General features: G+C 38.3%; 1 protein-coding gene across 2 annotated transcripts in view; it reads left to right on the top strand.

Moving 5' to 3' along the window:
- The window catches only part of LOC148572527 (nudix hydrolase 14, chloroplastic-like), a 150,895-nt gene that overhangs the window by 24,573 nt on the left and 112,974 nt on the right, over positions 1-13,348 (top strand). For both annotated transcript variants that reach the window (XM_088509896.1, XM_088509895.1), the window contains exon 2: positions 6,757-6,852. The gene's annotated coding sequence lies outside the window, so the exon portion shown is untranslated. The remainder of the gene's footprint in view (positions 1-6,756; positions 6,853-13,348) is intronic.

Genomic DNA, 13,348 nt, shown 5'->3' with positions numbered 1-13,348 from the left:
GACAAAATTTCTCATTGAAATTCCTTCAAATTTGAAATTTCTTTCCTATAAAAAAATTCAAAATACATTATTTTGCTATTATAGACAAAGTAGAAGAAAAACTCAATTTGTAGAAAGTCAAAACGATTAATAAAGTTGATAAACTGGAACTCATTAAATTTGTGCTTAATAGTCTGCCGATTTACTACCTTAGCTTATATAAAATATCCAGAACAGTAGCAAATAAGTTGATATGTTTGCAGAGGAAGTTTTTGTGGAGTAATGAGGACGGAAGGGATGGGTACCTTTGGTAAAGTGGAAAATTGTGCAAGCTCCAAAATGCTTCGGGAATTTAAGCGTGGGCGATGCAGTGTTCCGGAATACATTATTATTATTCAAGTGGTGGTGACGGTTTTCAAAGGAAGATTGCCCATTATGGAAGAAAATTGTGTGCTCTTGCATTAACTTGAATCCAAATGTCCTTCTCTCTTGTCAGTCGGTTCCTAAAAAAAGTGGTCCGTAAAGGGACATTTATCAGTTGCAGATAAGAGAACAGCGGGTGAGAGATAAGATGGTCAGAGGATTATCATTAGAATTAGGAGATGGTAGAAGAATTCGATTCTGGGAAGATAATTGGCTACCATGTGGTGTGTTGCAAGATGTATTTCTAAGGCTTTTTTCGGTTTCAAACCAAGTCGGATCTGTATTAGGAGATTGTGAGTTCTGAGACGGGTTAGAGTGGATATGGAACTTTCATTGGAGAAGGGTACTATTCCAATGGAAGTTAGAATTAGTTAACCAACTTCATGGGGTTCTACAATCTGTCAGGTTAACAAGTGAGAGGGAGGACAGAATAGTATGAAAATTTGATAGATCAAAAATTTATTCTACTAACTCATTTGTGCAGATTTTGCAGGCTGAGACTCTCTCAGAAGACATTACGAGTTATAGTTTCACTAGATCTATATGGAGAGAACTAGTACCACCAAGAGTTAAGCTATTCGCCTGGTTTGTGTTAGTTGGTAGGGTCAATATTAAAGAAAGGTTGACTAGATTGGGCATTATTGATCACAGGGATATATTTTGTGTTTTATGTAAAAAAGAAACTGAGAATGATTTTCACTTATTCATTGGTTGTGAGTTCACGTGGCAGGTGTGGTGTGCTTGGTTATACGCCTATAATACACTTTGGTCTATTCCAAGAACAATTAAGCAATACTTTGAGAGTTGGATAAGAGTTCCTATAAAAAAAGATGAACGTAACAGGTGGCTGATTGACTTTTTTGCTATCATTTGAAATACGTGGCTGGAAAGGAATGTCAGAATTTTCAGAAATCAAGAAGCAGGCATTGCGAAAGTTATTACCAAATCAATTAGAAGCTACAAAGAGTGGGTTGATTTTATTCTGTCTAGTTATTAATGGCATTACTGGAGATAACTAAGATTTCTTTTTTAATGTTTGTATTGTAGTTCTGGACTTTATAGACACTCCACCTTGTTGTGTTGAATTTTATTTAAAAAAAAATATTATTTTACTATTAAAAATGTTATACTCTTTAAAATTACTTTCTCTCTTTTAATTACCCCATCTAAATTTAATATAAATGTTATATTGATCATAAAAAATAGTAATAGACGACTTTACACCCAATGCCTCGTATTTCGGCAAGATGCACAAATTTGAGGCTAATTTTTGAGTTTTTTTAGGACATTGTTAAATGTGAGAAAGACCTAAAGTTAAATATGTAAGAAATAAACCTCAATCTTTCGTAACTATAGTAGCGTTTGTTTTGAGGTAATGAGACAGAGACTGAAAGATTGAGACTCAGTATTATGTTTGTTAGTTTAGATACTGATATTAAAATTTCTGTCTCTGTCTCCAAAATTTCAGTATTTCAGTACTTCCAAAAAGTAGGGATACAGGGGACTAAAATTTTTAGAGATGGAGACCGAAACTTTAATAACATTTTATACCTAAAATACCCTCATTTCAATTAATTAATTTTAATTTTACCCTTTGTGTAAATTAAATTAGAATTTTATTCTTGTTTCAATTTCTGTCTCCCATTTTACACCAAACAGAATATTGAAATTTATGTTAATCTCTATTTTTTAGTCTTTGTCTCTCAGTCTCAGTCTTTCCGTCTTTCTCTCTCTACCAAATGCTAACCTATGTGAATATCATAGCATGTGTAAGCTCTTCAAATGGTTACTATACAAGGTTCTGGCCTACATAACTAACACCCTAATTGAATGGTTATTGAACAAAATTCAGCTGCTTCCGATATAGCATTGTTGACTTTATTAACAATTCCAACCTTTAATTTATGAGCAAAAAACAAAATAAGCCAATGGGGGAAGAATTTACACAAATCAGCCAAACTGAAAATTGCTTCACGAATGAGTCAAAGCACATTACTATATAATTCGAACCAGCATGGTTCGAACTACAATAACATATAATTCGAACTGAGTCAGCTCGAATTGCTTAGGAAAAATTCACACTAATTCGAACCAAGATGGTTCGAACTAAAAACACACATAAATCGAACTAGGTAAGCTCGAATTATACAAGGAGAAGCTTCCCAAAGTAATTCGAACCAGGTTGGTTCGAATTACACAAACTATATTTCGAACTAGGCTGGTTCGAATTAGTGAGCACCAGACCTGTATATATATGGTTGTAAATGTGAGTTGCTCTCATTAGAGAGTGTAATATGGCTAGTGAGGAGAGTTTTGTAGTGTTGGTTCACCACAGAGGATCGATTAAGAGGAAAACTCGTTCCAGTGTGAAGTTCACCGATAAGGATCCTCTCTGTATTATCGTTAGGCCTACGACGAGCTATGATGACCTTGTTAGGTCTGTACTGATGAAATTTGGTCTGGAAGGTGCGAAGCGGGTTAAGAAGTTTTTCTATCGCATTACAATCACGGTGCTCCAGGAAACCGTGAAGTATGATTGTTTCACGATCGGGAGTGATGAGGACTTGCAAGTCATGTTTCATTGTCGTCAGCAGTTTTCGGAAGTGAGGACACCAGAATTGTTGGCAAAGTTGGTTGATGTGGTATCCAGCTCAGGGGGTTCAAACCGGAATACCACCACTTTAGCCACGGCAGCCGGTTCTAGCTCCAGACCTGCCGTTGCTTCTTCGTCCGTCCCTGTGTATGAGCCACCGGTCCAACCTGTCGCCTCCCCTTCTTTCACTGTTGATCTCAATGGCATCGTAGGCGACGAGGTCGGAACAGGGAAATTTCTGCCGACCTCTTTACAGTGCGCTGCACCGCTTGGGGTTGGAGACGGATTGTTGGGTGATGCAGAGGACGATGACGTCGAGCCGGATATGATTGATGATGACAGTGGCGATGATATTGGAGCGAGTGAGCCTGCCGGGGCGGGAGGTGGTTCTAGCTCTGGCACACAGCAGTATCCACCACATTTTTCCTCTTTGGACTTGGATGCCATGAGGCAGGAGGGAGTTTCTGGGCAGCCTGTTGGATTTGGAGCTAGAGATGCGGAAGGGACTGCTGGTCTGACAGAGTTCCAGGTTGGTCAGCAATTTCAGGATAAAGATGAGGCCCTGTTAAGTGTGAAGACTTACAGCATCCGCCGAGGGGTACAATACAAGGTAGTGGAGTCTGACTATCGCCGGTATGTGGGCAAGTGTTCTGAGTTCGGGAATGGGTGCACATGGTTGATTCGGCTAAGTCTCCGGCAGCGCAAGGACATTTGGGAGGTCAAACGGTACAATGGACCTCATACCTGTCTTGCCACCTCCATCTCGAGCGACCACAGGAGTTTGGATTATCATGTGTATCGGCGTTCATTATGCCAATGGTTAGGGCTGATGCATCCGTCAGCATCAAGATGCTCCTAAATGCCACGGCCGCACACTTTGGGTTTAGGCCGACGTACAGGAGGGTCTGGTTGGCGAAGCAAAAGGCTATTGTCCTCATCTATGGTGACTGGGATGAGTCGTACAACGAGCTCGTGCACTCTCCGAACGGCATATGGAAGGTGTGCGTCTCCGGACGCCAGCGCTCGACGAAGGCACTGACAAAGGCCTCATCTAACCGGAACCATCTATCGTTCAGCCTCGCAAGATGGTATAATCCGACCATCTGCAAGTACGGAACATATCTCTCATCGAGTCGCATGCCCTGCTGCCGCCGCATGCTCCTGATGCATCGCTGTGGCTGCGTATTACATGCACCGCATTATTAGAACCAACTTGATAACCAATGACAAAAATAACCAACACCATAAACCACTAAATGAAACCGCTAACATAATCTACATGCAAAACCAATATATCAAACCACTTGAAAAACCACATGTTCAAACCGCTAACATAAACCACAAAGAAATCCACTTATGTCAAACACATGCAAAACCACTATCACGAACCGCTTACAAAAGCACATGGTCAACCACTTCCTGTAAGGCCCACATCGGTTGGGGAGGGGAACGAAGCATGCCTTATAAGGGTGGGGATACCTCTCCATAGCATGACGCGTTTTGACGAGTGAGTGTGGGGGGCTTCGGCTAGCATCCCTATCGTCAAAGGCAAAACCGTGAGGCCTTGTGTGCCAAAGTGGACAATATCGTGCTAGCGGGTGGTCTGGGCTGTTACAGATGGTATCAGAGCCAGAACCCGGATCGATGTGCCAGCGAGGGCGCTGGGCTCCCTTAGGGGGGTGGATTGTAAGGCCCACATCGATTGGGGAGGGGAACGAAGCATGCCTTATAAGGGTGTGGATACCTCTCCCTAGCATGACGCGTTTTGACGAGTGAGTGTGGGGGGCTTCGGCTAGCATCCCTATCGTCAAAGGCAAAACCGTGAGGCCTTGTGTGCCAAAGCGGACAATATCGTGCTAGCGGGTGGTCTGGGCTGTTACACTTCCAATACCACCAAAATAAACCGCCAAAGTAAATCATCAACAAAACCGCATACAAAAGTACTAACAAAACCAATACTAAAAACACCTAACCTAAACCGCCAACAAAAGCACATGAATAAACCACTATTATAAACCGCATAAAAATCCATTAACGAAAACCACATGCAAAACAACTATCATAAACCACACAACTAAACCACTAACATAAAACAACTAACATAAACCACTAACATAAAACAGCTAACATAAAACAACTAACATAAACCACTAACATAAAATAACTAACATAAACCACCAACTAAACCACCAACTAACCCGCATGCAAAACCTCTCAACTAAACCACTTGCAATACCACTACGATTAACCGCTAACATAAACCGCCACTAAAACCGCATGCAAAACCACTAACTTAGATATACCGCTAGCACGAAGTTTTTTATGTACTAACCTCGTCGTTGATGACCTCGGCTATATAAGCAACTCCGTTCAACCGATATAACCTTGCCGGATCGTCCCCCATCGGCTGAGTATTCCGTTCAAGTCTTTGTCGGATCAAACCCGGGTCGTTTTCTCTGGGATTTGGTGGGGTATGAGGATGGAAAAGTGATTCGAGTGGGGCTGATTCGAACTCCTTTTATAGCTGCAAAACGTGTAATTGGAACCAACCCAATTCGAATTACTACTCGAGTAAAACTTTTACTAATTCAAACCAAGTAGGTTCGAATTACTTTGTGAAGCGTGCAAGTACGTAATTCGAACAAGCCTAGTTCGAATTACTCTCAAATCTAGTTCGAACCATGTTGGTTCGAATTACATTCATCAAGTGTTACATCCTAATTCGAGCTACCCTGGTTCGAATTACGTGTTATTATAGTTCGAACCATACTGGTTCGAATTATATAGTAATGTGCTTTGGCTCATTCGTGAAACAATTTCGATTTTGGCTGATTTGTGTAAATTCTTTCCTCCCTTGGCTTAATTCCGTTTTTTGCCCTTAATTTATTTCATTCACATTTTCTCTCTATGATACTGATAAATGATTACTAGAAAGATTCGGGATGTTTAAGATGTATTCAATAAAAACCAATTTGATTATATCGATTTTGTACTTATCAGATAATGATATATAATATGGTTAGACTCGATTAAATTTTGACCTTAATTAAATTGAGTATTGATTATAGCATCATAAAATCTGAACTAAGATAATTATCCGATTAGATTCATACAATAAAGTTTTATATCTAAGAAAAATATTTAACTGGTAGCCCAAACCCTTAAATAGTATCACTAAGTTTCCGAAATTAACAAAGTCTAGGTCTATCTCAGGGAACCTCTCCTCCTTTCCATTCTGATAAACCATTTTTTCACCAATTCCTCTTACGAAGTTCTCTCCATGATAAAAGACCGGAACCACAAACACGTCAACCATCTGAAATTAACCAGTGCAGAACTAGGATTAAAAAAGGAAACAACACAATATATGAAAGAAACTACATTTTCCGAACACAATCCCTCCCCCTAATCCTACACAGGACGCAATACACCCTTTTTTCACTTTCTTTCTTACACTGTAAACATGCAAACACATTGCATTCCTAGCTAAGCATCACAATCTTACCTTGTGCCGAAGACAGCAGCCACGACCTCAGACGAAGCTTCTCCTCAGCCTCTGCCACAGCTATCACCCCTAGCCTTTTGCTCTTCTACGTGTTGTATTTTTTGGAGGGAGAAACAGAGACAAAGGAGTTTGATCGTCTTTGGGTTAGGGTTTTCTGTAATTCTCTCACTCAACTATGGGTCTTCTGGGTATTGTATATGAGGATTCAACTGTGTTTCGAGAGGAGGAGACGAAACGGCATCGTTTTCGTCTCCAGGGACTTATATGTCCTCTAACTTTTTGCCCCATGTCACCTGGCCTCCGTTACGTGCCACCTCAGCGCCACCTGTGCCACCTCAGTCTTTTCTGTCCAGTGCAAACGGCTGAAATCAACGGAGGGACATAAATGTCCACGTTTTTCAATGGTCAGGGGCTTTAATGTATTTTCCATTGCTTGAGGACGAAAATGTCCGTAAAAAAAGGTCAGGGACGAAAATGTCCTTTACTCTTTTTTAAATTATGCGCTTATTTCTCCTTTTCATTCTTCTTTTCCTTTTATGTTTCCTCCTCCTCTTCTAAATTTGCACACGCAGATTTTTCTTCCCTTCTTCTTCTCTTCCTCTTTCTTATTCTTCTTTTTCCAAATTCGCGCACGCAAGTTCTTTTTCTTCTCTCGTCCTTCTTCTTCTTCTCTTCTTCTTCTTCTTCTCGTCTCCCAATGTTGCGTCTTTTTCTTTTTCTTTTCCTTTTTGTTATTGTCATCACCAATAATACTAATATTTTGCTAACATCTTTATTAGTTTTGATTTTCTCTGATGCCATCATTAAATAATTTCGGTTCATTTCTTAGTTTGTTTCGATTCATTTGTGTGTTAATTGAGGTTCACTTGATGTTGCTAATAAGAATTGACCAAATTTTTTATCTTTTAAGTAATTTCGGTTCATTTTTAGTTTAATTGAGGTTCATTTGGATCCAAAAATGAATTCGATGTATTTTTGTTAACGATTGAGTCTTTTTAACTGTTTATTCAAATATGAGCTAATTTCGGTTCATTTGTATGCTAATTGAGGTTCACTTGATACTGTTGAAAGTATTGACCAAATTTTTTAGCAAAGAAAAATGAAATTGTTCATGATCACTTTATTCAATTGCATTATATCTCACTCCATTCCATTCAATTAGTTCAGTTTTGAATAAGTAGTAAAAAAAACTCAATTATCAATAAAAACACATCGAATTCATTTCTGAATTCAAATGAACCTCAAATAAACTAAGAAATGAACTGAAATCTTAAGGAATAAAAAACTTGGTCAATACTTAACAGCAACATCAAGTGAACCTCAATTAATTCACAAATGAACCAAAATTAGTTCAGTTTTGAACAAATAATAAAAAAGACTCAATCATCAACAAACACACCAATTCATTTCTAAATTCAAATGAACATCAATTAAACTAAGAAATAAACTAAAATTACTTAAGGAATAAAAAATTTAGTCAATACTTATCAGCAACATCAGGTGAACCTCAATTAACACAAAAATGAACCGAAATTAGTTCAATTTTGAACAAGCGGTCAAAAAGACTCAATCATCAACAAAAACACATCAAATTCATTTCTGAATCCAAATGAACTTCAATTAAAAGGAGAAAAAGAAAAACGCAGCAACAACAACAGCGATAAAAGAACAACGATTGGGAGAAAACATGCAAAAAAGAAGGATAAGGAATGCGAAAAAAAAAAGAAAGAACGCGAAGAAGAAGAAGGAATGGGAAGATGAGGATGGAAAAATGCGAAGAAGAATAAGGAATAACGTAAAGAAAAGGAAGGAACGCGAAGAGTTTGCGTTAGTGAAGGTGGGGTGTTCAAATTCAAACCGATTCAAATTAAACCGCTCATCCAATCCAATCCAAACCGAAAACCGATTAAAACCGTACTAATTCGAATTTGATTGGATTCTATATTTTGCAAACCGCTGGATCGGATCGGATTTTGGATCTACTTTTCATAACCGATCCAATCCAATCCAAACCGCACAATGTGCTATAATATTATTATTTTATTATTATATTTACAATATACTTATAACATGTTCAATTTTTTATATATTTTTATATTATTCATATATTATTATTATTTAATAAATATTTTATGTTCAAAATGTAATTTATTTAATTTATTTTAACTAACATATAATTTTATTTCTATTGTTATGTTATCGTTGGCTTTTTAAGATATTGTTGAGACTTATTATGTCATTGTTGATTATTTAAAATTTGATTTTGAGACTTATTATATGTATTTAATTTTTTTAATTTATAAAATCGCAAATCCAATCCAATCAAAACCGCTTGAAATTGGATCGGATCGGATTGGATTTTTTTAAAAAAGCATCCAATCTAAACCACACAAGTAAAATTAGTGTTCGAATCGGATGAGTTTTTGACTCAAAATTGATCCAAACCGCACTGCGAACACCCCTAATGAAGCGTGTGTTTACACGCTGGTGTAATGAAAGCGATTTTTATTGAGTTTAGGCCAATTTAATTGGACTTAATTACTAAAAAGACTTAGATATATAATTGGATTGAGATTCAAAATGATTTAAAATAAAAAAATATAATAACATATGTATAACTTTAAATACCTAAAGTATATTGAGTTATGATATTTATTTAAATATAAATTTAATAATGTATTGCTCTTTATTTTATTACCTTAGTTTTTAGTTTTTAACAATTATATTTTTAAAATTTTTTACTAAAAATAAACTTATCGTACGCCTATTAGTTAAACCCTACTAGCCAATGAGTAATAGCTCAAATGACATAGTCTCTCCATACTCAATTAAAAGGTTGCAGGTTCAAATTAATTTGTGCATAGTGGGAGTACGTACTCCTCATCTAGCGCCCGACGCTCTGCTAGGGTTTCACTGCGCCGCCTCCATGGTTACACCTTTCTTTGTCTTTTCTTCGTCAAACTCTTTTCCATTTTCTTCTACTTTTTTTTCTTAATTTCTTTTCCACTTAGCTCCCTAATTTTCGTTTTCTCTCCCAATTCATTTCTCTTTTAATTTATTTTGTTTTTTAATTCACTCATTCCATATATCTTATTTCTCTTTGGAATCATTGAATACCAATTCTGATTTTCTCTACACCATGAGCAACAAATCAGAGATTCAGAACCCTCATATAATTGCTATGACGGTGGAGGGTGTCAGCCTTCAAGTGGCACCCAAAGAAATATGAAACTGCTCTCGTGGAATTGTCGGGGTTTGGGAAGATCCCTGACAATCCACAATCTTAAAGGGATATGCAAATCCTACTCCCCCGAGATTGGTTTTATCTGTGAAACAAAAAATCAATCTCGACAAGTTGAAGGAAAACTAAGATCTTGTGGTTTCAAGGAATGGTTTATTGTGGATCCGGATGGATTATCAGAGGGTTTGGCAATGGCATGGAGGGATGGTTGCACTATTCAGATTTTACAGCATGGTAGATTTTTCATTGCGGCATCAGTTCTGACAGCTGGTTCTAATGATCCCTATGGTGTTCTAGGTGTTTATCTCAGTTCAAATGATCAACATAGAATGGCTCAATTTGCTGAATTAACTTCAGTCACCCAACAGTTCGATGGTAAGGTTGTGTTAATGGGAGATTTTAATGCCATTTCTAATCAATTGGAGAAAGAAGGTGGGGGTGCTAAATCTCCTTCTTCTATTGAAACCTTTAATAGTTTTATTGATGATAATTCCCTGATTGATATTGATATGGTCGGAAGACCATACACTTGGTTAAATAGACGGAGGGGTGATGAGTTGATACAGGAAAGACTGGACCGATTCCTGGTAGGAGTTGATTGGCAGCAACTCTATCCCAATGCAACGGTTCTTAGACTGTCAGAATCAGGCTCGGATCACGCCTCTCTTCTCTTAGACTCTAATCCGAGAACTGAGATATCTAAACGCCGATTCAAATTCCAAGAAAGATGGTGTTCCAATGATGAAATAAGGCAGATTGTTAGAGAGGTTTGGCATGAACAGATTGATGGTTCAGCCATGTATATCCTAGCTCAAAAAATAAAGCGTTGTCGGCATAAGATTGTCAGATGGCAGCAAGAACACAGATCTAATTCGAAGGAGGAGATTGATTTACTACAGTCGAAATTAGAGGAACTTCGTTTAGCAGGAATTCATGGAGGCGACATCGTTTCAGAAATAGAGGACAAACTTGAAAAAGCATTGCAAAATGAGGAATCTTATTGGAAAGATAAGTCTAGAGTCAAATGGCTCAAATCTAGTGATCAGAATACAGCTTTTTTCCATCAGAAATTTAGAAATCGAACCCGAAGGAATATAATTTGGCAACTAACTGGCAGTGATGGTGAAGTGGCTACTTCAAATGCTGGTATTGCTTCTGTGGCTGAATCTTATTTCAAGGACATCTTTTCCTCCACTTGTCATGAGAACCCTGAACCTCTGTTTACTGATTTTGAACCTAAGGTTACAGCTCACATGAACCGTAGGCTTCAAAGACCAGTGACTATGGAGGAAGTGAAATGCGCAACATTTAGCATTCATCCTCAAAGTGCTCCAGGAGATGATGGTATGACAGCAAAATTTTTTCAAAGCTTCTGGAACATACTTAGTGGTGATGTGTTTCGAGCAGTTAAGAGCTTCTTTTCTGGGGGCAGAATCTTGAAAGGTTTTAACCACACTCAGATCTGTCTTATTCCCAAGATTTCTGATGCTAAAGATATGACTCAGGTAAGACCAATAAGCCTATCCTCAGTCTTTTACAAGATTATCTCCAAAGTATTTGTACATAGGCTTCAGGGTATGATGAATAGACTAATTATCCCTACGCAGAGTACTTTTATTAAAGGCAGATTAATCTCTGATAATATCCTAATTGCTCACGAGTGTATGCATTACTTGAAGAACAAAAAAAGGGGTCTCGAAAATGAAATGGCGCTAAAATTAGATATGAGTAAGGCATATGATAGGGTGGAATGGCACTTTCTTTGGTTTATATTAGAGAAGTTTGGTTTTGACTCCCGGTGGATCATGTGGATTCGAGAATTAGTGACAACTGTTTCTTATTCTATTATTGTGGAAGGACAACCTTATGGTTTCTTCAAACCAAATAGAGGTATTCGACAAGGAGATCCTCTATCCCCCTATCTTTTTCTTTTCTGTGCAGAAGGTCTCTCCTTCTTGCTACACAAGGCAGAACAAAACAGACTAATTCAGGGTCTTCAGATACATAGGCGATGTCCCAAGGTCAACCACCTCCTATTTGCTGATGACTCCATCTTATTCTGTAAGGCTAATCCTGAAGCATGTTCAAATATCCTGCATTTATTGAATTCTTATGAAAGCATCAGTGGCCAGAGGGTAAATCTTAATAAATCTGCTGTATTCTTTAGCCACAACACTCCCTCCACTACTCGTACACTATTGGCAAACTCTATGAATATTAATCATATTGGGGCTCAGGATAAATACCTTGGTTTGCCTTCTACAGTCTCTAAATCGAAAAAGGCTTCTTTTAGTATGATCAAAGAAAAGGTTCGGAAAAGAATCCAAGGGTGGAAGCGCAATCTTCTTTCGTCAGGTGGTAGACACGTATTGCTTAAGGCAGTGGGAGAAGCTATTCCTATTTATACATTGTCTTGCTTCAAGTTGCCTGATGGTTTAATTTCGGAAATTCACTCTCTACTTTCTCAGTTCTGGTGGGGACAAAAAGGTTCTGAAAGGCGGATGGCTTGGATTAGCTGGGACACTATGACTCGCCCACGAAAAGAAGGAGGCCTTGGATTTAAAGATCTCAGAATCCAAAATCTGGCGCTTTTAGGCAAACAGTTTTGGCGACTTGTAACACAGCCTACTTCCTTATTATCCAAAATCCTAAGAGGTAAATACTTTAGCAATGGTAATGCTATAACTGCAGAAATTGGAGTCTTACCTTCTTGGGGATGGAGGAGCATACTGGAAAGCCGAAAGATTGTTGAAAAAGGTCTCAATTGGGCTGTAGGTACTGGTGAGAATATCCGAACCTTTGAGGATCCTTGGCTGCCTCCTCCGTATCCTTTAATGATTTCTGACATGCCAAATAGACAGGCTATTTCTGAGTTAGTTCCAAGAGTTAAAGATCTAATTACTGAAGATAGGAATTGGAATCAGAATCTCATTCAAGAATTATTTCCCCAAGACGTTGCAAACAGGATTTTGTCAGTTAAAATTCAACAGAGTAGGGACAAATTGCAATGGGAATTGAACAAATCCAAGCAATATGATACAGCTTCAGGTTACAGAATTGACTATTTATTTTACCATCCGCCTCTGGAGCTTTGCCCTAATTATATGCAGCAGAAAAAGCCATGGATTGATCTATGGAAATTGAACTTGCCTCACAAAATTAAGCTATTTATCTGGAAAGCTCTCCATGGCTGACTTCCGGTGCTTGCTCAGATTCATCACTGCATCCCATCTATATCACCAATATGCCCCTGCTGTCATGAAGCAACGGAAACAGTCACTCATTGTTTGATCGATTGCTCTAGAATTAAAGACGTATGGTCTCAGAGTTATCTTCGTGACTGTCTTCCCCCTCAGAGTTCTAACGACTTTTGGACATGGTGGACTGCATCAACAGAGATACTTAACCCGTTGAAGAATGCTGACCGTAATCCTCAATTGCTTGCCATCATTTGCTGGAACTGCTGGAAAGCTCGCAACCAGTTGATTTTTGAAGGTTCTACTTCTATGCCGTCTGCCATTCTAGCAAGCTCTGTCAAGTTGCTCCGTGAAATCCAAAGAACTCCCAGTTTAGGTTGTCATCTCCATGAGGCAAGCTCTTAGTTGCA

Source organism: Arachis ipaensis, chromosome B3 (assembly GCF_059453495.1).
Source record: "Arachis ipaensis isolate K30076 ecotype BB chromosome B3, ASM5945349v1, whole genome shotgun sequence".
NCBI classification, from domain to species: Eukaryota; Viridiplantae; Streptophyta; class Magnoliopsida; order Fabales; family Fabaceae; genus Arachis; species Arachis ipaensis.
The sequence above is the reverse complement of the archived record's forward strand: the minus strand, read 5'-3'. Positions and strand labels throughout refer to the sequence as shown.